The 25,635-nt window shown below is 39.8% G+C and overlaps 1 protein-coding gene across 4 annotated transcripts in view; it reads right to left on the bottom strand.

Moving 5' to 3' along the window:
* BACH2 (BTB domain and CNC homolog 2) overlaps positions 1-25,635 on the bottom strand; it is a 322,647-nt gene that overhangs the window by 121,856 nt on the left and 175,156 nt on the right. For all 4 annotated transcript variants that reach the window (XM_058566621.1, XM_058566622.1, XM_058566620.1 and 1 more), the window contains exon 3: positions 20,136-20,284. The gene's annotated coding sequence lies outside the window, so the exon portion shown is untranslated. The remainder of the gene's footprint in view (positions 1-20,135; positions 20,285-25,635) is intronic.

Here is a 25,635-nt window from a genome sequence, read left to right as displayed (position 1 = left end):
GGGCCGGCCCGGTGGCACAAGCGGTTGAGTGCGCATGCTCTGCTGCGGTGGCCCGGGGTTCGCTGGTTCGGATCCCGGGCGCACCGACGCACTGCTTGTCGAGCCATGCTGTGGCAGCGTCCCATATAAAGTGGAGGAAGATGGGCATGGATGTTAGCCCAGGGCCAGTCTTCCTCAGCAAAAAAGGAGGAGGATTGACAGATGTTAGCACAGGGCTGATCTCCTCACAAAAAAAAAAACCAAAAAAACTTAAAGCAAATTGAGAAGAAATAAAAAAAGGCCTCCCCCTGAAAAGCTACATAAAATCTCTTGTTTTGAACAAAAGAATTACTGAAAATAACGTATTAAACTTGGTGCTCATCAGAAAATCCCACCCAGAATGCAGAAAAGAAGGTGGAGAGGGAAATTAGCTGGAGAAAAAGAAGAAAAGAGTATTAGGAGGATACGGAAGCAGAGGCGGGAGGAAGAAGAAAAAAGAGAAAAAGCAGGAAAGGCGTCTCCCTGCTGACAGGCGGACAGGAGAGGGGTATGAACATCAGGTCACGTCTGGGGGCAGGTATAAGAGAGCTTTCAGAGGAGCTGACCAGCAGAGGTGGATGAGAGAGGATGCCCTTCTACTCGTCTCCCCAACCCCAGAAGGTGAAATGAGGCTGCCAATCATGAACGCCTACTCTGCGGCAGGCACTGTGCTGGGTGCTTTTAGATGTGATATTTTATCTAGTTATCCAGCTCACAGCAACCCTGCAAGGAAGGCAATTATGTCCATTGTACAGGTGACAACACTGAGTTCAGAGGTCATCAGTGGCAGAACAGGGGCTCTGGACAAGCACGCACTTACGGACAGCACATTGCTATCCATAAGAAATGCCATTACCTTGCTTAGGCCTCAAGGCAACTGTGTGAAGTGAGCATATTATTTCCATTTTGCATGGCAAGAAGTGGAGGCTTCGTGAGGGAGCCACTCACAGTCACCCAGCTAGCGAGAGGTCAGGACACATGTGAACTGGGACACGATCCAGGGCTCTTTCTGTTCACCGTACAGGTTCCTTGAGGAAGCAGCCAGCTCCCTTCCCCCTGCCCCATTCCCAATGTCAGCCTGTAACCTGTGGGCAGATGAGGGCTGAGTACTAGACCAACCGGTACCGCATGGAGGGTGGGGCTGATGTCCCACGGTCATCTTGACTGTGACTCTGCACAGAATGGGGACTCTGAGCCTTAAAAATAACAGTAGAATTATCTGGTTTATGCTCCCACACAGTTCGGCAATGTTGTCTATAACAGCTCCCAAACATGGCCCTAAAAGATGATGACTCTCATTCTAGTAACGGGGGGTTCATTGTTACCAAATGGGGCCACTGGTTCCACCGCAGGCCAGCTCTAGCTGCAAGAAAATTCTTGTCCTGCGCCCAAATCTCTTTCTCTATAACTTCTACCTTTTGGTTCTGCTTTTTCTAGAATATCAAAGTCTTTCACAGATCTGAGTACAGCCATTGTACCTCCCCTTCTCTTTCTCTTCTCCAGGTTAAACTTTCTCAGTTCCTTCAACCACTGGTTATAAGACCCTCTCTCTGATGGCCTCTCCATTCCTGATCCCTGTTCATGAAGTACTCAAGTTTGTCTATTTCCCTCATCAAATGTACTGTGAAAAACTGATTATAATACTCTTCATGTGCTAAGTACTGTAGAGTCCAATGAAATCACTACTACTTTTTCTCTGGGCATAAGACCTCTACAGTCACAATTAGGATAATGTAGTTTTTCAGCACCACTTTGTGGGGCAGAAAGAGAAATCAGCAAGCTCTTGCTGTACAGCATGATAAGGGCTGTGAAGGAGGCAGGCACTGTGCTATGGGCTCACAGAGGAGGGGCAGCTAATTCCGCCTGGAAGGAGCAAAGAAAGCTTCTTGGAAGAGATGATGCTTGAACAACTCAAGGTAAGAATTAATCAGGTGGAGAGAGTGGAAGAGCTTTCCAGGTAGATGACAAAGATTTTGCAAAGATGAGCTGGTGTGAGAGAACACGGCAGTACTGTTCTCTCCCCATTTCTCCTCTTTTCAATTCCTTTCTTCAGTTTTTCTCAGGCTTTGCTTCCCTCTCTGATGTTCTTTTCTGTTAAGGCCTGGGATGTACTATGTTCTCCCATTTTAAGAAGTATCCATTGTATGGAGTTGAAAGTTCTTCATATAACACCTGTTTATTGCAAGTATTAAGTGAGTATTAAATAGCCAAAGCACTGGCAATGTTACAGTCGTAAGTATTTGAGCCTGCTCTTCTTTTCAGAGACTGTAGCTCTACCTCAGTGGACTGTTTGATTAAGGTAGAAAAGCAAATGGCGCCTCAAGTATCAGATGACAGCCAAGGGTCCTTTGGAGCCATGAGCTGGACCACGGTGCTCGGCATAACCACACAGGGGTCAGAGGTCTTCGCCCCTTTATCAGCTGACCTATGTTTCTCTTCAATGCCTCTAGCCAGTAGCGTTTGAAATAAGGCATTTCAGGATCTCCAAATTCTTGTTTCTAAGGTTACTAGTGACAAACTCTTACCGAGACAGTTTCCTCAGGCTCGAGAGCAGACGGGTGAGGAGCCTCACCTTTGCAGGGAAGTCAGAGACTCACCACGTGGTAGCTCACACACCTGTTATTTCCTTCCACTTGTTCCTTCTCTGCCTTCAGTCTCTCGGTCATCTCACCCCCTCCTCTGCGAAAGGCGTGCGATAACGCAAGGCTGCCCTTAAATCTCTGACAGGTGAGCCGAGAGAAACCCCTTTCTCGGCTCCTGCTATCACCGGAGCGAAGAGAGAACAGAACCTTCAGTAAAGAACCCTAAACATCCCACCAGAAAGTCCCAAACAACCCTGAAAAGTGAGAATAAAACTACCAAAAGCTGACAGAGGGTAACAAGCATATTTTCAACCCACATTTGTCCTTCTAAAAAAAGCCAACCAACTACTGAAAAAACCCCTGAAATGTATGAAATCTAACATCGTTAACATATTTCCTGTCCTCACATAGCTTATAAAAAATGTTTCTTAGCTTTTCCCTGGCTCCTTTACCATGATGAGAAGGAGCAAAAAGGAAATGCAACAGATGGGACTAGCATCCTCTCTCGCAGTAATTTATCTTTACTTGAGGTAGCTTGGGCAAAATTTCAAACATTTTTCAGATGTACCAAGAGCTCATTCCTGCTCAAGAACAGTGATGATAAGGCTCCTTTAAAAAGCTGCAGGTTATAAGCCATGTTTACTACTATCTATTTTTGTTTCTAAAAGAGATCACCTCAGCTTCCCTCCAACCCTCCCCAAACGGACTCCACGAGGATCTAATCTGGTACTGATTTAGAGCTGACAGGTGGTACATGCATAATTAAAGATGACCTAACACAGAATGCTCTCATTTCTGGCATATTATCAGACACTTAAGCAAAGCAATTATCAGTAGGCAATCTTTTCTGTCAACAGACATCGAGATGAAACATTTCTTCAATTAAGAGGATTCTGCAAGGATGCTATATATATATCCATCTGCAAATACTTGGAAATCTTTAGAGTTTAATACTAAGTCAGCTCAATCGAGCACCTTTGGCCAGTGAAATCCTGTTTTTTCCCCCCTACTCTTCCTGGAAGGTCACGTTTTAAACATGAGAATCATCAAAATAGGAAGAATTTTGGGGCAGTGTCAGAGATCCTGATCCCAGCTGACAAGGAAATTTCTGCATTTTTCTGCCATAGCTGTGCTGGGGTTTGCAAATATACCACGCCTTCCTTAAACGCTCAAAGCAAAAAACGATAGGGTTCAAATAACAGTAAATTCCATTAAAATTTTCCTTTAAAGCAGGATTATTCCGTCCCCATGCTCCTCCAATGTCAGAGGATTTAGAGAATTATTATCAAGACTTAAAACTTCATCTTGAATCTAAGTGATTTAAAGGATTTTTTTTTCATTTTAAAGAAATAAATATTATTCAAAGGAGGAAGAGTTGACAAAACGATGGATTTCCCATTTCAGGTGAAGGAGGGAAGAGGTACCGCATTTTCTAACAGAGTACTGTATTTTTTATAAATTATAGTGCATGCACTTTATATAAATGAATGCATTTTAGCTGTCTTCAGAACAGAAATTGCTTTAATGTTATAGTGAGACAAGTGATTTTCTTTTTTTAAAGGGTCGTTTATACATTAATGGGTTTTTTGAAGCCCATGTAAAAACTGCCTTCCATGAGACACAGAACTTCACAACGTTTGTGGTGCATATTTTGCCACATTTCACAAGAGGTCTTATTGTTTAAATTCTTATATCCTTATGTCATATGTGAACAAACGACCTCATTGTTCATTTGAACACATCTTTATAGGATCTCTGGTGGTAGAGCTGGTGTTGTTGTTTGCATTTTTTTCCTCATCAAGTCAGAACAAAAGTCTCTTTTTCTGCAGCACTGGGACTTGGGGGAACACGGCAGTGTGTGGCAGTGGTTGTCAGTTGGCAACACCATAATGATGATGTAAGTGAAGTGCTAATGTTAATGGGTTGACTTCTGACAAGAAAATCAAGGTCTACGGAAAAGTTTCTTCTACACAGCAGACTTTAAGGTAATGCAGAATAGAAGCACTTAATAGGACAATTAAGAATCATCCAGTAAACTATTAAAGAGGGGGGCCTGATGGGCACCAGGACCCAATTCTTTCCAAGACATGTTTTACTTCGAAGATACTCCATTCAGAATATTAGGGAAAAAAAATACCAGTAGTCTTTGGGGAAAACATAATCAGGTGGAGAGGTAGTGTTGACGGCGGGATCATTAATGGGAGATTCAGCAGGACTCAGAGCTCAGGTTCATTATATTTCTCAGAACTAAGAATAGCTTCTGAATGAGTACTCACAATTCTCCACAGACCTATTTCTCCTAAGGAGCTCCCCCTTTCTCCCTTTCCAATTTTAATCTAAGAAAAAGAAGAGATTATAGTCAGACATGGGTAGGTAGGCAAGAACAAAGGAACCTCTACAGAATAGAGGAGAATCTAAACCAGTTCCATTTAAGATGCTGTTAAATTCCTTCCATCAGAATTCAATTCACAAAAACTCAAAGATGTAGTTTGATGGCATGATGCACCAACAGGCCAAGACAAGGAAACATGTCACATGTGTACCACTGTGGCAAACAACAAGACACATCTGATATCCTAATTGATGTCATGGATGGAAAGAAAATATAAGGCACCTACTACCATCAAAATGAACATAACGAAAAAGGAAAAAATTCTAGTGAATTTATTTAAGGAGAGACTCTCATTTCCCATACAGCTAAGAATCCCTGACTTTTTGTATAGCTTTAGTAAATAAAGCAGAGTCTTAAGCACAGCCTTGGCATGCTGAGCATGGCACAGGGCACTAAGACATTTTACAATCACACCTTTTACTCTTGGTTATTATTTTAGGATCATCAACTAACAACATTTTTAAGGTGATGGTACCTTACATAAAACAAAAATATCCACTATCTAATCATTAACCAAGGTTTTTCCCATCCACCCTCAAAACTAGTTTTCTAAGTATCTTGGTTTTACTAAGTTTTATGCTTGCATAAATAAAATAAGACTGTAACTATGGCTACAAACTAAAGACTAAATTACAATAACCTAATATGGATACAGTATTATTTTGGAAAGAATAAAAGTCAAATCCAAGATATTATTGTCACTGCTATCTGTGTCCTCTGTTTCAGAAAGGTTGCTTAAGACCTGCCATTGGGAAACTTTATAGAGACATACTGCAGAATACTATGTTTTCTAACCATGTGTTAACAGATGATCATAAATGCTTATCAGGTTTATTTCACTAAGGACAGAGTGCAACACATATTTAAGAAAGTCAGAATGGATGTTGTTTCAAATCTCCATCCATTCAGGAGAGGACACTGGAAGTCAAACCGGACAAAGGTGACTACACATCTTCAATGACCTAGAAGGCTGTAGCACAATTGATGCTCTTATTTTCTTCTAATACTTTCCCAGAGATAGTATGACAGAGCAACCTAAAAAGGGTGGCCTCCCTTCACTGCAGGGGGATAAAAGAAAATAGAATAAGTGAAAAAATAGTTTTCTCCACAAATTGTACTCTAGGAATCGACCGTTCTTCACTTTGAGTTCTTTCACAAAATGAAATGTTAATACACCAGTACAATTTGTTTCCCTTAGGGATGGAAGTGATGAGAGGAAATATTGTTAGGACAGGATTAAAGAAACATATGTTCTTATTAAGGCGGGTTTGAAGAGAAGCAATATTACTGAGAGAATGATGATTACCTCCTAATAATGTATGTTGGATCCTCACAAAAAGATAATAAAATAAGGGCAAGCTTATATCGAACATCTCATATCACCCAGCTACAAATAGCAAGAAAGAGAATACAACACTAACCAGTTTACACAAATCAACTTACATTTATTCCCTTGTGCTCAACCGTAACCTATACCCCAAGTAGACATGATGCGCTTTCACATGTACACATTTGTAACTTCTGTAAACTAATTAACAAAGGAGAATACAAAATAGCCAGGTATGATGGAAACCAGTGACTTCCATCCCTGCAGCCAGTTGTACTGTAATATCTTCTGCTTGGTGCTGACAGCCTTCTCTTCCCTCCTCTCATTCCGACACAATGCCTTCGGGTCTGTCTAAGTAATGTAATTTACTGGAGTGGAATTCCCTCGGTACCCTGTGCAGCACTTGGTGACAGTATCATTTATACTCCACAGTGTCGTGGCCTGACACTGATACATCGGCCTTCATCCCTCATTCATAGCAGAGTGTGCAATTTCACCTTCCGCTGTGCCCTTCTGTGGTGTGCGTGTACAAATTTACTCCATTCAGCCCTAATTACAAACCTTGGTTGAAATGTTCTCATTAGATTTATATTTCTCACTCCAAATGTCAATCTTATTGAAAATTCCGATTTTCCCAAGGATTCATCCATTAGCAATAAACTCTAAAACATTCTATGACTGAGTGCATTAAACCAGCAATGCGGACATGCACTTAAAATACATCATTAGAGTAAATCTCCATTGCAAATGCTTTACATTATTCAACCAAAGGACTAATGAGCCCGGGCCGGCCAGTACCCTCAAATTGCACATGAAGGATAGGTTAAAACTGGCTGTTATGTAGGAAGAAGCACACAGTATATCAAGGGGATGGATTTCAGAATCTCTGTCATTCCTGATGAAGGTGTGGGAGGGAATCACAGCTAGAGCTAATTTATCACCTTCTTTTGCCTATGATTTTTACAGAAACTTTGGTTTGTGGCAAAGTGCAATAAGGCAGGCAAAGATAATGGGGAGCATCTGTTTCCATGGGGGGCATTGAAACTGTATCTGCAATGCTAGGAACTTTGTTAGTCTCCTCCAAGGATGTGCTCTGCCTGGAAAGCATTCTTCCATTTTGCTCAACAGAAAAAAATAGAAAAAGCAGCACTGTCTGGATACACTGAAAGAACCTAGGTACCATTCTAATAAAAGACAGATCTTACTGGCAGAGCTGATGTGAGAAACGTCTCCATCCCAGACTGATGGGTCCTAACATTAAAAACCCAGAAAAGCCGATGGTGATATTAATATATAAAGGACAAGTCAGAAGTTGTATCTGTGACTGAGAAGGTAGGGCAGACCACGCAAAGGAAAATTTGGAGAGAAAATTTTAAGAACTAGCAAAATACATCAATTGATAAAACCAAGACATCACTGTTTTATATCTGCACCACGTTTTAATTCCTCAGCTTAGAGGTCTCATGTATCACTTCTTGTCAGGTCCCAGGTGAGGCAAAGGCAAGGTGCAGTCATCATTTCTTTTTTAATTTGATAAATGAAGAAACTGCATCCCAGGGAGGTCAAAAAGGAGGCTGAAGGAAGAATCTGAGGTGAACTCTTGGCATCTAATTCTAAAGGTTAACCAAAAAAGTTAAGTGATGCCTACAGTTATGACCTTAGAAGGAAACATGCATTTATTTTTTAATGGAAAACTTCAGTGGGCATAAAAAGACTCCTAGATGGGCAGGTATCCATTATGTTAAACAGAAAATAATTTGCAAAAAATAGTAAATAAAAGAAGCAACAGCAACTGATTTCTGCCTATCAGCATCTGGTCATCAGTAGGACTGATCAGCAACCAGAATTATAACAGATGCAATATTTTCTGCAGGGAATTTTACCACCATGGAAGCTAACTGCTCCTGAAGTTTTGCCCATTCCCACCTGAAACATTTAAAACCTTACTTAATACAACATTAGCGCTCTCTCTTTCATAATGTACATTAGCAGGTACTACAATTAACATGCACAGATGTTAGAACTGAAGTATTCATGTTTAAATAAAAAAACAGTGAGAAGGCAAAAATAACTGAATATGCTCAATACAGTGCTAATCTTAATAGGAAACAGAGGCTTACGTTGTGCTAATTTAATGGCAAAATAAAAAAAACGACCTCCCAGATAGCATTAGTAACCTATGAAGAAGCAAACTACTCCATAAACGACCTGCGGCCTTCTGATTGAGAAACGGAACAAGACGCTGATCTTGTGTCCATTTAATTCCAAAATTTGTACTCCAAGCATAGAGGGGAACCCCCAAAACGCCCTGAAATTCTCCAACACATTCTTCTGATGCAATGGCACAAATAAGAATAACACCACCATCATTTCATTGAGCGCTGGCTTTGAACTTCATATGTGTTATCTATTTAATCCTCACAACCACACCATGAGGTAGGTACTATCCTTGTTCCAGTCTTCAAATAAAGACACACAGACCTAGGAGAGGTTAAATAAACAGACCAAGGTCAACAGGTAGCTAAGCTGAGATTTGATCCTGAGTCCTCTTTCTCCCAAAGCTCTCATCTCACTTTAACCACCACGCCTTGCTGTCTGCTGCAGCTGGAGATGCCAAACAGGAACGTGATTTGCAGTCTTCAATTTCCAGAGGCTTCTGGAATGACTGCCCTCTTGACTCATCTTATTTCACAAATTAAATTAAACGGAAAGGCTCAGAACACTTGCAGACCTTGTCATTCTTTGGAAATGCCACAGCCACTCAGCCAGTGGAATGGGGACAGCACCATCACTAGGATCACGAAGGTACAAATTTCCCTGTGAATGCTGACGCCACCTCTCTTTGGTGTTTCTTCTAGCCACAAACCGACACATTATCACTTACTGTGGTTGCAGTAGACTCAGCAGTGAAGTGAAGGGGGCGTTTTACTTGGGTAACTGCCCCTCCAGCATCTGTGTCCACGGAGGATACTCCAGGAAAGGCATGTGCTTAGCCCTGCCTCCCCTCCCCACCACCCCATCTGCACACAGACCAGAGTTTTCCAATCTCTCAGCAACACCACTAAGAAATCCTTTCCTTGCTGTTCTATGAGTCTCCAAGAAACAACTTTCTAACAATGAGCCAAGAAGACGGATGCTGTAAAAACAGCATTTCAAACAAGGCAATTATTTTTTTTAAAAGATTCAAGGATTTTATCACTTCTTCTGTCAACCTCCCATCGACACAATCTGTTTACGTATGAGTTGTGTCTTTCTTCCTTCAGAAGGGGAAAATGCTGATAAACTATCACATGTAGACAAAGAGTGCAAAAACCTGGCTGCCTTTTACTACTAAAACAGAGGTACATTTATTTCCCAATGCACCACTTACCAGACAGATGCAAAGATGTGGGCAAGCCAGTCATCAGAATTAACAGAGTGATTTTGCTTGCACTACATATTCTGATTTGTATGAATCTTATTTTTAGCCATGCACAAAGGGCAATAAATGGAAAATCTTATTCTAACCGCTACTTTTTCTGGGCCACCCACACTGCTCCACCTACCGCACAACTTCACAAATGTAAAAAACCCAACCCAGGGTTCGTCCTAACAAGGGATGCAAAGTGGCTAAAATGTGTGACATTTTTTCCAGTTAGTGTTTGTACTTTCATTCTTTTTCTGTATCAGGACTTTCAGGGAAAACAACGTTGATTTATCTATGGGCATTTTCAAAGACTCCACGTTGGTATGTCATTTGGCGCACAGGCAAGCACGATCCGTGAGGCACTGGCACCACCCTGCCGCGAGCCGCATGTCAACCGACTTTCAGCAAAGAAACGCACCTAAAACGTTTCTGTAAATTCAGGAAGATGATACCTACAACATTTTGTTTTGAAACAAGGACTGTGGTTTAAAAGTTCTTCAAATGAACAAAAGTGATATCAGAAACATAAACATTTCAAAAACAAAGCAGGCTGTCAAGAATAATTTTGCCAAAGTCAGGTCAATATCACTTGACCTAAATCTGCTTTTAGTTTGCTGTGCAATGCTCACCAAGGGGCAGTATCCCCTTGCCATCTCCCTTCCTTCTGCATATTTTTCTCTCTGTCTGCTCTTTTCCAGTCACCACTCCACAGCCTGCAGCAATAACTCACACAAGCATTAACTCACACATGGCCATCACTGCCGAGTGAAGCAGCTGATAACAACAGACAACCACCTTGAGAGCAAAGAAGAAAAAAAAAACGATGAAGAGGATGTTTTCTAGGGGAACAGAGAGGATAGAGATGAGAGTCTATTTTTGATCACTATCTCTTGAGACTTTTAATGAAAAGTTAAGTTATTAAGGTCCCAGGGTACCAATTAAAATGTTTGTTCCTCTGAGCCCTCCGCAAACCACAACAGCAAACATATGCAGGTAGAGATTAATATTTAAAAGTCAGTTCAACGAAATAATTAAGACACAAAAGGAGTCAATGCTAAGAAAGGCATCTTTACCTGTGTGCTTGCTCATTATCCAGAAACTAGAGGAAATGTTCTGTCATCCTCTGGTAGTTCACACACGCCCTGCAGAGCTCACACTTTCTTCCAATAACGCAAGGTACTAGAGCAGCGCTGATGAAATGTATCAGAAAGTCTTTTTTGGGGTAGAGTCCACTATCGTCAGAACTTCTGACTAGTGTTGTTAAAACAGGGGTAATTAAGTGTTACGAAAAAGTGGGTCATACACCACTGAGATACAACCACACCGCCCCCAAACTAGACTCCAAATGACTGTGCTGTGACAAGGTGGGAGGGGTCTGAAGACAGCGAAAGCAAAACTTTTATGTGGTGAGGAGCATTTTAGTTTTCACTGGTTTAGGTTAGAGAAAGTTAATCTCAATGTCAACTGCAAACCATCTAACTTTTAGCGTGTTCTTGAAATTTTATGACAAATGCTGGCTGTTAATGTAATGGGAAATTCAGATACAATGTCATAAACAGTCCGAGGGACAGTCTCGGGCTTAAATGACGTGCCCATCGCCGAAGAGCGAGCGCTGTGACTCAGTCTAGGCGGTCAAACCGAAACTAAGAGGAAGAACCAAATTCTTTATCCACATTAGCATCTCCTTCTCCAAGGGAGGATCAAAGTACTGTATACCACTTCCCCACACCTGTACCCAGCCTGGGCACTCAATACAGTCGCAGATATTTATTAAAGCACCCTTCGACTGCCGTAGGAAGAAGGCAAAATGCAGTACCTGAATTGAGCACATTCGTTTATCTGTCACTCAAGAGTCACAGAAATATTAATTCAAGTCAATAAATACTGAGTTATATAAAGGACACAAAGGATGTGAAGGGATGAAGAGAGAAGAACCTAGAAGAATCTGCTTTCAAAGAACCTAAGTCTTGTACAGGGGATGATAAGACCTAGTCACACCCAAGGCCAAATATAGATCTTTTTTTAAAACAAAATCTCTTCTAGCAGCTGCCTACTATATACTTCCTATTCTACTGACAGAAGGTTGGTAGATAACATTCCTACAACACTTCCCAGATGAATCCTATAGCAATCCCCTTAATGTTTATCTGGGTTTTCTTTCAGTGCTCAAAACTCTTCCTAACTTTGGCTACGTGTTAGGATTCATCCTGATCCAAAGTCCTACCACTTTCCAAAGGGGAGCACAGAGCTCTCAGCCCAGTCCCAGGAGCTAAACCTCCACCAGAGGAGTCTGAAGAGAAGCTTCTTTGAAAGGGGTAAAGGATGCAAAGTTGAAGGAAAACTCTTTGGTTCAAGAAGGGATATATTGGAATCATGTTTTGTTACCATCAGGTATAAAATTAGAATTTTATTGGAGTCCATATTGTTTGGGCTTTGGATGGGGACTGTGGGGATCTGACTAATTAACCTTCCCCATTTCTGGCAAATTGCCTTATAGTATATTGAGTACGAAATTTTAAATATAACACAATCAGTTGACCTAACACTAAAACTATCTTGTACATAATTAAATCTTTCTTTTATGATTCCAGAGGCTCACGAGGATCTTGCAGGGCCATTCGATAATCACTTTTATTGACAAAATGTAGAAATGAAAAAAAACCAGTTAATAGCCATTTCCATTTGATAAAGATACTGGTGTATCTACACAGGTATCTGTTCCTACAAGAGTTGATTAATGTAATTTTTTTTTATTGAGGGTCACACTGGTTTATAACATTATATAAATTTCAGGTGCCGCATCATAATATTTTGATTTCTGTGTAGACTACATCATGTTCACCACCCAAAGTCTATTTGCCGTCCATCATTGTACACATGTGCCTTTTATCCCTAATAAATGTAATTTGAAGGGAGAAAAATAAGCAAGGAGATCATTGTCCTAAAAAATGACATCTAAAGTCATCATTCTTAAGCTCCACAAATTTGGGGGATGTAATTGCTCCAGAGTACTGCTTGTAAATTTGGAATTAGTTGATTAATTGAAAAAAGTCTGGAAAAATACAAAAAAGTATGGGTTAACAGGAAGGTTGTATCTGGGTAGCTGGATTATAGGTCATACATCACTTTTCTTCTTTATTCTGTCCTGTTATTTTATAAACTATGTACAATAAACATGTATTACTTTTACAATCAGGAAAATAAAGGTACTTCTGTTTTGATAAAAATAACTATTCTCTGATTCTGCTCTTTCTAGTAATTAAGAACACTTAACACATGGGACTCAGTATAATAATCTAGTCTGGTGACAAATCAGATATGAAATACCAGAAAAATCTGCTAGAAACAATAGATGATAGCTCCTAGTTAAGCACTACAAAGACTCTAAAACTCCTGCTACACTGCTGAGCTCTGCAAATACTATTTGGGAGCAGAAAAGCAGAAACCCTTTTCCTTATCATGACCCACGGTCTGTGCACTCTCCAGCTGCAATAAAGCTCCAGACGCCAGGGCCCTTACCACCAACACTTTAATGGGGGTGTCCTTGGAAGAGGGTGGTGCCATTCCCTGGGTTAAATCACAGCTCAGAGAAAGGTATCATTTCGCTACTGATAGGTGAGTCCAAAAAGGAGCACACAAATAATTTCTAAAAAGCAACCAACTGAAAATTATTAGAAATAAGTTGATAAACTTTTTGTGCTGCAATTGATATCAGCTTTATAATATGCATGGCTGAGTGGATGTGGAGACTCACAGGGAATATCATCTGAAAATTCTGATTTATACATTAATGTATATTACCACACTGGTAGCATCACCTCTATCTCTATCATTAGTGTATACGCAGAAAATGAAAATTAATTTTGATGATGCCTTGAGGAGACTTAATTGTGAAACGGAATATGCTACAAATAATCATATCATACATTCTTTAAAAAAACAACAGAATTGGCATCAAAACTATACCAATGGTTCCCCAATGACTACAGGAGCTAAATATATATGTTCATGAAATTATATATTACTCAATAACATTAGTATTACAACTTTTAGCATGCTTCCAAACATAATAAACAGAATAAACATAAAAGGAACATCTGAAATTTAAATTCTGGCACTGGAAAAGTGGTAAAAGCCAAAACTTGCAGTTTCTCAAGAAGAATAAAAATGAATGGTATATTTTTCTATCCTAAGTCAATATTTTTAGATTATTATTTAGGCATGAAAATAGGTGCAATAAAACCTAAGTTAACTGTATTATTTGAGGACAAAAAGATTTTTTTGTTTCAATTTTCTAGGTAATTGATGGAGAGCTAGAAAATGCTTTTTGTTGAAAATCTTTCCAAAGCAGTTTCTTTTCCTAATTATAAAACATTTAACCATTCTCAATGATTCAGCAGGTCAATGTCATCAGCTACAAATATCCTCCAGGGTATATTCTCCACCTTTACACTAAACCAAAGCTATCTTGTTTTCTGAATCTTTATTTTTGAAAAAGGGAAGTGGGATACGTGTGGTAGGGTGGGGTGTGTGGGAGGGGGTTGACTGGGGGTGGGGGTGGGGAAGTACGAAGGTTAGTTAATTCAGGGTTCTGAGTAGTTGGGTTCCAGGTAGCTGAGCCATGGCTAAACATGAATTCAGTGTCTGGAACCAGGCACATCTGATTCCTAGGAAACATGAGAGCCGACAAGCAGAGCCCCAAGGGTCTGTCTGTCTTGTAAATCTCTACCTTTATCATTCCATCTGGGTGACTGTTGCTTTGCTGGTCTTCTCTGGGAAAAACCTGTGTCAGTGTGTCCATACAAAACTTATGGTCACTGAACTCATGGGGCTGAATTTATTCTGATTAGATTCTACAGCTATGTCATTTCAACTCAAGCTTAGGGTGCTGGCAGCTACATGTGGATGTCAAGGATGAATAAACACTTTTCTCTCTCAGACTTGATGATTTGGATTTTCTTTTCTGGATTAAAAATGTTTTATTCCACTTTTTTTGATATTTTAGCAGCTCCCTATGGCAATTGACTCAGAAACCTTTGTTGCTTTGCCCTGTTCCCTATCACCTAAGTGAAAAGCATGGAGAGTTTATTTCTAAGCAGGTTTGGAAAGTCAGGGGTGGGAATGAGGGGACTGATTTATATATATTGTACTTTAATTCTGGTGACTTTATCTCTTTTTTGGTTATACCTTTTTCTTCCAAATACATACAAGCATACATATATACACATGTATCTAACATACACACACACATATATAAGTAATCTTGATGTCCTAAGGAGGAAGTGGGATAATATAGGACAGAGGTTTCTGAGCTCTTTGAAACTATGGATCCTCATGCACTGCTCTTCAGGAATTACAACCCCTAGTCAGACCCAGGGGCAGGGCCTGAATGCAGTGAAGGAGACATGAAGAAAACATGGCTAGTAGGCCCCAGGAGAATTCGCTGGTCTTTCTCCGAGGTCAGCTTTATAGAAACAGAATAAAAAGCAAAACCCCAAAAAGTAGGGCCCAAATGGACTAACTTAGTGGGTTCAATCCTGTATATTCCTTAACACTGCAGGTCACTCACTAAATTATTCTGCAACTTATAGGTATAATGATACCCAATACTACAGAGATTTGGTGATGGGGGATAAATTATACTTCATTTGGAGTATGTAAAACAGGCATTATAATAATTTGAGGCCCTGTTGCAGGAGAACTATTTGCTATTAATAGTCTTTCAAAGATTTTCTTTTTTTCTACTAGGCTTCAATCTGTGGCAAGTCTGTATTCCCCGCTTCCGGCCTCAACGTTCGCCTCCACTGATGAAACCTGTGATGTGCCACAGCTACGCACATGGCTCTGTAACCCCATGCATTCCAGTGCACTGTGCACGGACTCCTTTATGAACACACAGTACAGAAGCACAGGTGGATACACGGTCCCTCCATCACAGTGAAGCAGCTTTCCCATATGTGTAAATGGCACTTTGGTAGAGATGGCAAATTTCCCTGGTAGTTTCTTACAAATGTGTCCTTGCCCTGATAGAAAACTCGTTCCTAAGACTGAAGTATAACATTCTGCAGATCCTTCACCCTTGCCCAAAGGATGCAAGGGAAAGGACCAGGGCTGAGGGAGGTGTGAGGGACATGGCCATCTATTCTTACTCCACCCTCACAAACCATAACATCCCTGTCAAGCACTACTTAGTTATCAGGCCTAACATTCTTGGAAGGAAAGTGAACTCTGGAATTCATTTTTTTTATTGTAGTAAAATATGCATAACATAACATTTACCATTTTAATCATTTTTAAGAGTACAGTGGCATTAAGTACATTCACATTGTTGTGCAACCATCACCACCATCCATCTCCAGAACATTTTCATCTTCCTAAAGTGAAACTCTGGACCCATTAAACACTAACTTCCCATTCCCTTCTATTCCCAGCCCCTGGCAACCACCATTCAGCTTTCTGATTAGGAATTTGACTATTCTAGGTACCTCCTACAAACGGGATCATACGATATTTGTCCTTTTGTGTCTGGCTTATTTCACGTATTTTCTTCAAGGTTCATCCCTGTTGTAGTGTGTGTCAGAATTTCATATTTTTAAGGCTGAATAATATTCCAGTGTATGTATATACCACGTTTTCTTTATTCATTCATCTGCTGATAGACATTTGGGTTGCTTCCACCTTTTGGCTGTTGTGAATAATGCTGCAATGAACATGGGTGAACAAATATCTGGTCAAGTCCCTGCTTTCTTTTAGGTGTATACCCACAAGTCAAATGGCTAGATCATATGGTAGTTGTATGTTTAATATTTGAGGAATTGTCATACTGTTTGGTAGTAAGGTTTTTTTTAAATTAATAACCTTTATGTTTTAGTGCAGTTTTAGGTTCACAGCAAAAGTGATGGGAAATCACAGAGGGTTCCCATATACCCCGCATCCCCACACACGCATAGTATTTCTGTAGAGACGCTCGAGGCTTTGTCCAAGGCTGCAGGGAGTGATGCAGGCAGGCCATGCCAGGTCCAAGCCCCGAATCACCTGAGGTGTCACAGCAGCCTTCTTCCCTCCCCGGCCTGTAGTTATGAAACCAACTGACATCAAAGGTCATCCTACAGGAAGACCTGATGTGTAAACCTGGCCACTCACAGATGCCGAAGCAGGAGGGAGATTAAGGAGCATTTGATCCAACCTACTTCTTTCGTAAACTGGAAACCTTCCTTCTAAGAATGCTGTGCAGAAGAACCACTTAGTGCTTGACAGAGATGTTACAGTGTGTGAGGGTGGAGTAGTAATAGATAACTATATCACTCACAACTCCGTCAGCTCTAATACCTGCCCTCTTATCCTCTGGTCAGAAGACAGCTCTGGATCAATTCCTTCTAGAACTCTTTCATTACCTATCATCTTGTTGTCTTATTTTTCTGAATCTATGATTTTTATTTTAAACACATGCATTTCAATTTATCGCCAGGATTTTTGGCTCTATTAATGTTTAGGCAATAGATGTGCTCCTTCATTGCATATCTGCTTGAGAATTGCTTTACTAACAGTGATTATTCTCAATTCCAGTGAATTATAATAAAAGAACTGTAAGTTCTAAGTGTCTGAATGATAACACTTACCATATACAAATAAAATGTTATAAATCTGCTTATCCACAGATTTAAAATGCCCAGAAATTTCTCAAACATTTCCTGGACAGCCTCACTGGTACTATTTTTACACTCACATCGACTCAGTGAAACAAAAGAAGAAATGTTGTTTAAAATTCCTACAGCGAAAGCTTAGAAATATACAAAACGCAAATATGTTCACCGACACATACGTACACTTGCACGTATGCTCACATATATCCAAGTGCGCCTTTGTTGAGCCAAATTCTTCTACTTTTTTCTATTAACGTGGAACACATTGCTCTTGTCCTCAGCAGAAAGGTGATTGGCTTGTTCCAAAGGTAACACAATAACATGCTAATCCTGAAAATATGTCAGTCCTGAGAACTTAAAACTCACAAAAACCTGGACTTGCCAACTTGGACTATTTATTAGAGGTGCGCCTCCCTTCCCACATGTGTTTTGTAAATCAAGTCACATTTAAGTGTCTGAGGGGATGGAGAATACTATGATGATTCATTTTGAAAGGGAACAGTATATTTCCCAATCCAGGGGGGAAAAAAGATTTTCCCTTTTGAGTGTATCTAAAAGCTTGATGAGCACACCTGTGAAAGGACTGTAGCTGTCATTTCAGCCTAATAACAGCATGCTGGTCACCCCTGCTGAAAACCAAGGGCAAAGAATGACAGGTGCTATTAACGCTGGAGTAAAGCTGGCACAGAATAATGGCGTCTACTAGGCTGGACTTTCAGATGTGATGGTGCTGAGAGGACCTTAAAACTCTCTTTTCTGAGAGATGAGTCAATGTATTAGGTACAGCACTAAATATCTTAATTTAGTGATATTTAATACTCAATATTTAATACACTTTTCTGCATTTATCATTCATCTTTTCAGTCATTTTGAGTTAAAGCAGTGATTCTCAAAGTGGGATCCAGCTGCATCAATACCACCTGGAAACTTGGTAGAAAATCAAATTCCCAGCCTGTCCCACATCTACTCAGTCAGAGGTTCTGACTAGGAAGCCTCTGCATGGCAAAGGAAACCATCAACAAAACGAAAAGACAATCCACCAATTGGGAGAAAATATTTGCAAATCATATATCCGATAAGGAGTTAATATCCAAAATATATAAAGAAATCATACAACTCAACAACAAAAAAACAAACAACCCAATTAAAAAATGGGCAGAGGATCTGAACAGACATTTTTCCAAAGAAGATATACAGATGACCAACAGGCAAATGAAAAGATGTTCAACATCACTAATTATTAGGGAAATGCAAATCAAAACTACAACGAGGGGTTGGCCCCGTGGCCTAGTGGTTAAGTTCGGCATGCTCCACTTCGGCAGCCTGAGTTTGGTCCCTGGGCGCAGACCTACACTACTCATTGGCGGCCATGCTGTGGCAGTGTCCCACGTACAACATAGAGGAAGACTGGCACCAATGTTAGCTCAGGACTAACCCTCCTCAAGCGAAAAGAGAAAGATTGGCAACAGATGTTAGCTCAGGGCGAATTCCTCAGCAAAAAGCAAAACAAAAAAACTGACAATGAGATATCACTTCATACCCATCAGAATGGCTATTATTAAAAAGACAAGAAATAACAAGTGTTGGAGAGGATGTGGAGAAAAGAGAACCCTTGTACACTGCTGGTGGGAACGTAAACTGGTGCAGCCACCAAGGAAAACAGTATGGAGATTCCTCAAAAAACTAAAAATAGAGGGGCCAGACCGGTGGCGTAGTGGTTAAGTTTGCACACTCCACTTTGGTGGCCTGGGGTCTATGGGTTCGGATCCCAGGCGTGGACCTGCGCAGCACTTATCAAGCCATGCTGTGGCAGCCATCCCACATGTAAAAAGTAGAGGAAGATGGGCATGGATGTTAGCCCAGGGCCAATCTTCCTCAGCAAAAAGAGGAAGATTGGCAACAGATGTTAGCTCAGGGCTTATCTTCCTCACCAAAAAAAAAAAAAATTAAAAATAGAAATACCATATGATCTAGTTATTCCACTTCTGGGTATTTATCCAAAGAAGATGAAAATAATACGAGTTCTAAAAGACATACATACTCCTAAGTGCATTGCAGGATTATTCAAAATAGCTAAGACTTGGAAGCACCCTGAGCGCCCACCGATGGATGAACGGTTAAAGATGTGGTATATATGTAAAATAGAATACCACTCAGTTATAAAAAAAAGGATGAAATCTTGCCATTTGCAACAACATGGATGAACCTTGAGGGTATTTTGCTAAGTGAAATAAATCAGATGGAGAAGGCCAAATACTGTATGATTTAACTCATATATGGAAGCTAAACAAACAAATAAACATATAGATATGGAGACCAGATTGGTGGCTACCAGAGGGGAATGGGGCAGGGGGAGGGCAAAAGGGATAAAGGGGCACATTTGTATGGTGATGGACGGCAACTAGACTTTGGTGGTGAACGTGATGCAGTTTATGCAGAAGTTGAGATATAATGATGTATACCTGAAATTTATATAATATTGTAAACCAATGTGACCTCGATAAAAAAAACAAAATAAGAAAGAAATTCTGGGTATGAGACCCAGCAACCTGTATTTTAACAAGCTCCCAGGTGATTCTGATGCAAGCTAAAGTTTAGGAACCACCAATATGTAGATTCTAACGCCGGCTGCCATCCTTAACTATAATTCTCAAGGTACTTTGTTAAAAGAAAAGTAACTCATGTGCATTTAGGCTATTTGTTATTATCACCTAAAAAATTCTTACCATTGTTTGGTTTGAGGAAAGAAACCTTAATCAAAACTTACATGTAATTTTTCCAGGTCCTGTGCTGGCTTTGAGTCTTAGGATGCAGGGTACTGGGCGAAGGGAGAGATGAGAAGGCGACAGCAATCCATTCAGACATGGACCCCAAAGCTTTGTGGGGCAACCTTATGACAGGTCAGTGAGTGTCCACCTGATTGGGGAGGAAGAGTTGTCCATTAGCAGAGTAAACCTTGCATGTTAACATTTCCCCTCCCTCCTGCTATCCTACTACACCCCGTCCCTGCTTTTATGACCTCTAAACTAATTTACTCTGCCTCTGGCTGTGTGCCTACTGACTGGTCCACAAGAAGAGACTATGATAAAAAAGGTGGAGGCCCTATTCCGTGAGATATTTCCTTTGGGTGAGCATCCATCACCGGGTGCTCTCCTGAACCCAAAAGCAGCTTGGAGATAGGTCAATGTCCAATCAGCTATCTCTCTATTTCATCTCATGAATGTTTTCTTTCAACAAATCAGAAGACTTTGGTTTAAAAGACACATGTGGCTGTAGTAACAAGAAGATACAGGAAGCAAATGATAAATTTGACAATTCTGATTGAAATGAGATGATTCTCTGATGCCTTAAATACGTTTATTTTTAAATTAATAATACTTATTTTTTTCTGACGATAAATTAATACATGCTTATTGTAGAACATTTGGAAAATATAGAAAAGCATAAAGAAAAAATAAAGATCAACTGTAATCTTGACACTGATAAACCACTGATGATATTTTGTTGTATAGCTCCACAACACTTTAACTGAAACTCCTGGCTTCAGAATACAATTCAGAATTCAGAATTGTTTGGATTTTAGAGAGTATTACAATGCAACCACCATTTATCACATAATACTCCATCAAAGTCTGCAGCAGCACCCCATAATCAAACATTAAATATTCCTGTAGCAAAATAGATGCATATTCTTATTAAGTTGGATAAAATAAAGTCTCACGTTAGTTCAGGCCAGGTTTTTCTACCACAGAAGTTACCAAAAACCTTCTGATTTTGAACCTCTTTGGATTCAGAATTGGGGATAAGGGATTGTGGACCAGTGTTCTTTTCAGATACACAAAAATACTCAGAGTTTTGTTTCTACTTTGTCATTCAGTGTTACACAAACGTGAGCATTTTCCTAGGTTATTAACAATTCTTCAAAAACATGCTTTTCAATATCTTGGTAATATTACATCCCATAGAAAAGGGCTTTATTTATTTAACTATTTCTCTCATTTTGGGAATTATACATTACTTTCTCTTTTTTTGGTTATTGCAAATAACACTTTGAGGGACATATCTGAATGTCAGATTGTCTGAATTTCTGAATATTTTCTTAGGTAGATTCCTAGAAAAAGAATTATTGGGTCACTTTAAGGGTCTTGATGACTTTCCAGAAAAGCTGTATCAATTTACACTCCTCCCACACCACGAGTGTTTGGTTAATTTGTTTAATTACCCACTTTATCATAGGCCCAGAAAAAATACACTTGCACTTCACAAATCTTAGCAAAGTTCTAATCAGTGACAACTCTACTTAGGAGATTTTATTTTTGTTTTTCTTATGCAGAAGATAGTGAACAGTTCACTGCTTTTCCCATAACAAGAGAGAAAGGAGATTAATGTAAGTGTACCATCAAATTAAACCTCATCAGACCAGACTGAGTCAGATCTGGGCAATGGAGGAGTTGCCACTTGTCCATGAGTTCTTCACTTGGAAAAGGGTATGGAGGATTCCAGAAATAATTCACATCATCATGAGAAGAAAAACAATTAGCTTCTGATTATTTGTGGGCTGATAAATTCTACTTCTGGACTACTGAGGCCTTGTGTTTCCCTTCCTTTTGGTGTTTTCTTATTTCTTGGACATTTTGCTGCTCCTCAGCATGGCCCTCAGGGAGCAGAAAGAGATGTGAAGACAAAAATCAAATCAGACAGTTAATAATAATGGCTAACCCTCCTCAGTGCTTACAATGAGTCAACTCTGGTGTGGGTGCCTTGCATACATTATCTCACTTAATGCTGGTAATAAAAACTGGTAGCTGTGAAGTTTGAAAGTGTGCTCATTCATTAATTCCCCTTCTACCCTAATAAGTTTGGAGGAATTGGAGGTTTGGAATTTCAAAGATCTATTCAAGCCTAGTGTCTTATTACCATGATGACTCCAAGTCTGGCTATAAATCACAAACTTTACCTTTATGCTTTTTTGTCATTGCCCTCTACAGCATCTATACGAAGCAAGGAAAACGGCATAAAGAAAATCCAAGAAAATTCTAGATAATGGTAAACACTTTGAAGGTCCTATATTGACAGGAGGGAGGCTGTATCTCTTAGAGTACAATAGAGAGTTGAGAGTCTGTTATACAACACAAAACAGGGTATACACAGAGAAGACATGAAGACACATACATAATATATGCTTTAAAAACAACCAACCATACAAACACATTCTTCCCAAATGTGACTACAAATGAGTAATACTAAATCAGGGCTCACAACCCCAAGTTCCCTTCCATTTATAGTTTTTTATAATAATTTCTCTTTCTCTTTTCCCTTAATATGTATTTAACCTTACAGGATAATTGGTGTAGAGAATGCCACAATTTTAATACACTAATAAAAGAAAACTGAAGAGATATTTCTTTGTTTTATGAAATGAAATAACCTCACTCTTTCCCTTACCTACAAACTCAATTTCCGCATAGTATAGTATATACTATAAAATGGTTTCAGTTCAGAAAGAGAGAGATGCAAAAAAATTTCAATTTTATTTTGGGAGTGAATTAAATTGATCTTCCCAACAATCTTACCTAAAATTAAGGAATGATTCCATCAAAATTATCAAGACCAAAAGACAAAAGATCTATCAAGAAGTGAACCATTTCCTTCACTGTGGCTTCTCTTTATAATTTAAATAGCATTCTGCTTGATAATTAGGTGTCAAGTGGGTAGAATGGCTATAAATGATTTTTCTTTGCCACAATCAGATCTATGGTTAATTTTCTAAGTACACCAGGACTATAGAGTGTGAAAAATACAGCGGCAATAGAGGAAATGACCCCTCAAGAACATACTTTGTTTTTTTCCAAAAGGCCTAATTACTTGGGGGGAAAATCCAAAAAAATAAACCACCACTAATAACAGAAATGATTACCAGAAGCTCTTTAGATCCTCAAACTGCACAACTAGCATTTCTAAAGCTAATTACCAATTTGGATTCTCTCATTTAAAAATATACTTCGAAGCAGCCCACTTCTGTTTCAATGCTGAACCAAAGTCTGTGCAATTGGCACAATATCAAAGTAAAAAAAAAAAATAATAAGGCATCGCTTGAACAAAGTTACCACTTTCAATGTCACTAAATCTTGAACTGCAAAATACCACAAGCTAAAAAGTAGTAATGCCATGTGATTATGTTATCTTACATTCACAAAAGGGTTTATAGTTTTCCAAGCCCTAAGAAGACTGAGACCTCTGCCACTCACTGTGGCTTTCCTATCTCGGGCAGATCATTCACTGCCTCTGAGCCCGACACTTTTCACAGGTTCTTGTAAGGATTAAATGAGAATCCATACAATAGTTTTTGCAAACTCTAAGACATACACAAAATGTTGGGTATCATTATCCTTTTTACTAACAACATTCTGAGGCATAAAGATAGTAATCCCCATTTCACAGTTAAGGAAACTGCCCACAGGAAGATGTAGCGAAAAAAAAAACAAGTACTGAGTTCGGAAATTTGAGTTTTCTCTCTGAATTGGCCACAAACCAGCTGAGTGACTCTCTGTAACTTGATTTCTTCAGAAAAATGAGAGGGTTGGTGGAGATATTTTATTCTTCTTGAAGACCATGGCTCTGTGATCTGGGACTTGGCCATGGCAGTGATGATGTAGCCTTAAGAAAAGATTCTTGGGAAGCAGTTCTTCCTGGAGGCCAAGGGCTGCACCTACCAATCTGAGGCCTGCAGTGCTGGGGCAGGGTCCTTGAGTAGCCTCCCACTCCTGGGGATGGACAGGCATTAGCTAACTCATTTTGCTGGATTAAGGGGAGGTTGGGAGCATCCCAGGCAAATGACTAGGGTTGCTTACGCATAGGAAGGAGGTACTGGAGGAGCTTGAAACAGTAGCTCTTTATTAACCAGTACAGATATCTCACAACTCTAACAACTGGCGTAGCCAAATAAGTGTAGACCACCAGAATGTCAGTCGAGCTAACAGCCCCACTGTTGTTCAGCTATCAAAGCAATAGCCACTTCTGTGGGCCACCCACCTTTCTTGACTGAATTCCTACAGTGCAGGGGAGAGATGTAAAAGGGCTACTTTTTGTAGTATGAGCGCACATCATGGTCACATGGGAATTTCACTTCAAAAAGACTGGGGCCACTAACCTTGGTCTCTACTAATGATATTCCACCAGTGCTGTCTAATACTACTTTCTGTGATGAGGAAGATGCTCAATATTTGTGCTGTCCAATATGGTGGCCACCAGGCACGCATGGCTATCGAGCACTTAAAATGTGCCTAGTGAGACTGAGGAACTGAATTTTTAATTTTAATCAATTTAAATTTAAATACCCACACGATGTTAGTGCTTACTTTATTGGACGGCACAGCGCTAGGCTGCCTCATATATTAGTTTTCAGACCCCAGAAGCTCACAGGACAATACCCAATCATTCCTCCTACAAGTATTTACTGACCTGCTCCTGGGTGCCAGGCACCATTTAGATGTCTCAAAACAATGGTGAATAAGATGGCCATGCGTACTTCCTGCCCTCATGGTGTTTCTCAGCGAGACTGATTTCCAAAGACCTCACAAAACCTTGAAGTGGTTCACCAGACTGCTCTTAGGAAAAGGTGGGTGAGGAGATATGGTAACGCTACACTAAGCATGAAAGCGCTGCTTTTTCATTTCTTCATATTTACTGTTAGAGAAGCCGGGGGAAAGTTTATGAAAGAGATATCTGAATGGTTACTATTCATTCACTTACAAGTCAAGTAACATATCCCAGATATGGGAAATCATCTGTAAGTAATTCCCTCTTGCACAAACTTAAATTGACTTAAAAGAAAAAGTCAGTGGGACCTGCAATCTTAAGCTAAGAAAAAGTAAATGGTATTTAATTACATCAACAGTCATAAAAAGTACAAGTCGGTCTCCAGCTGCAAGCAGTGGGCAAGGGAACATTTATACCAATTAGCTGTGAAATGATCAGGTTTTTCTAGAAGGTACTTCTTCTATAAGTAAGGCTGATTACGTTCTTTATCCCTACAAGTCAACTCTTAGCTAAGATTTTCTTAGTGGCTTTAATGGGATTTGATGAGCAAAGCCCTATTTGCTTTTCCCCAGGAAACTACAGGTGGATGTTTTTCTATCTACATCATGAATCTAATACCAACAACATAATATCTAAGAAACATGAAAGTGGTTTGGTTTAATGCTTTTTCCAATTTCTAGTATTGCTTTCCGTGTCCCTGTTGTCAATTCTCTCCTACCTTAATCACC

This window comes from Diceros bicornis, chromosome 23, assembly GCF_020826845.1.
Source record: "Diceros bicornis minor isolate mBicDic1 chromosome 23, mDicBic1.mat.cur, whole genome shotgun sequence".
Classification (NCBI taxonomy): Eukaryota; Metazoa; Chordata; class Mammalia; order Perissodactyla; family Rhinocerotidae; genus Diceros; species Diceros bicornis.
This window is presented reverse-complemented; position numbering and strand designations above follow the sequence as displayed.